Raw genomic sequence first — 1038 nt, 5'->3', positions numbered from 1 at the left:
GAACAGAGAAAGCTGGGAGGAGGAGGAGAGAGAGGTCGATGAGCAGCAGAGGAGCGCAGTCAAACCGGCAGTTTCACTTCGGTGCGAAAAACAGCATATGGTAACAAGATTGGCAGGGCTGGCGTATGACTGAGTGGCGTTGGCGTTACCAGTCCGGCGCATATAAGTAGGAGCGACGGCGAGCCGGAGGTCACACAGCCGAGCAGCAAGATCTCTCTTCCGTCCTGTTCCTCCTCCAGTCCTCTCCTCCAGTGCTCTCCTCCGGCCAGCGTGAGCTTGAGAGAGGTTGGTAGCTGCAGGTAGCCATGGACGGCCACCGCCGCGCGCCGCGCCAGATTCTGGTGCTCGAGGAGTATGCACCTCTAATCATACACTACATCTCTTTCAGCCTTAAGTTTCTTTCTGTTTGTAATCTCATTGCCGCCGGTGTCGCAGGGCGTTCAAGAAATGTCCCCACCCCGACCAGACTCAGGTCGCAAATCTCAGCCGCGAAACTGGCATGGAGGTCCATCAGATCCAATATTGGTTCCAGACTCTGCGGGCGCACATCAAGGTATATACTGATAAGTAGCTCTAATAGATGCACTCTACGACCTTCATTTTGAGGAACGAACTTGCCAAACTTTTGGCTGACTTGGGTCGGATTTTCTGCATTTGCATGGGCCATTGGAAATTTGTAATTAACAAAGCTCTTATTGTATAGGGATCTTCATCGAACACAAGGCCTCCGACCAAGGGATCTTCATCGCCAGATCCGTGATGCTCCTCTCATTCGACAACTTCACCTTCATTCTTTGACACAAGGAGGAGCGTCATAGAGATGGAGGCTGATGTTCGTCGTCGCTATTGTGGTCTTTCTCGGTTTAGTGTTTGTGCGTGTGTGTTTCGTCTTATTAGCCAAGGCCCCCTTCGGGTTTGTATCGTGTGCATCTGTGGCTCTTGAGCCTTGGACCCCAGATAGGTTTGTATCTTGTTGTGTTGTGTTTGCCTTGCATTTGAATTTTAAACTGCCACCGTACCCTGAACCTTGCTATAGTT

General features: G+C 51.2%; 1 long non-coding RNA gene across 1 annotated transcript; it reads left to right on the top strand.

Moving 5' to 3' along the window:
- The first annotated feature begins 211 nt into the window (after positions 1-211).
- On the top strand, positions 212-1025 carry LOC119344769. Its single transcript, XR_005166803.1, has 3 exons — positions 212-352; positions 436-553; positions 704-1025. It is a non-coding gene; the product is annotated as an uncharacterized LOC119344769 (long non-coding RNA).
- The last annotated feature ends 13 nt before the right edge of the window (positions 1026-1038 follow it).

This window comes from Triticum dicoccoides, unplaced genomic scaffold (genome assembly GCF_002162155.2).
Source record: "Triticum dicoccoides isolate Atlit2015 ecotype Zavitan unplaced genomic scaffold, WEW_v2.0 scaffold1844, whole genome shotgun sequence".
In the NCBI taxonomy this organism is placed as follows: Eukaryota; Viridiplantae; Streptophyta; class Magnoliopsida; order Poales; family Poaceae; genus Triticum; species Triticum dicoccoides.
Note: the sequence above shows the minus strand (reverse complement) of the source record. Positions and strands in the feature narration are given on the sequence as shown.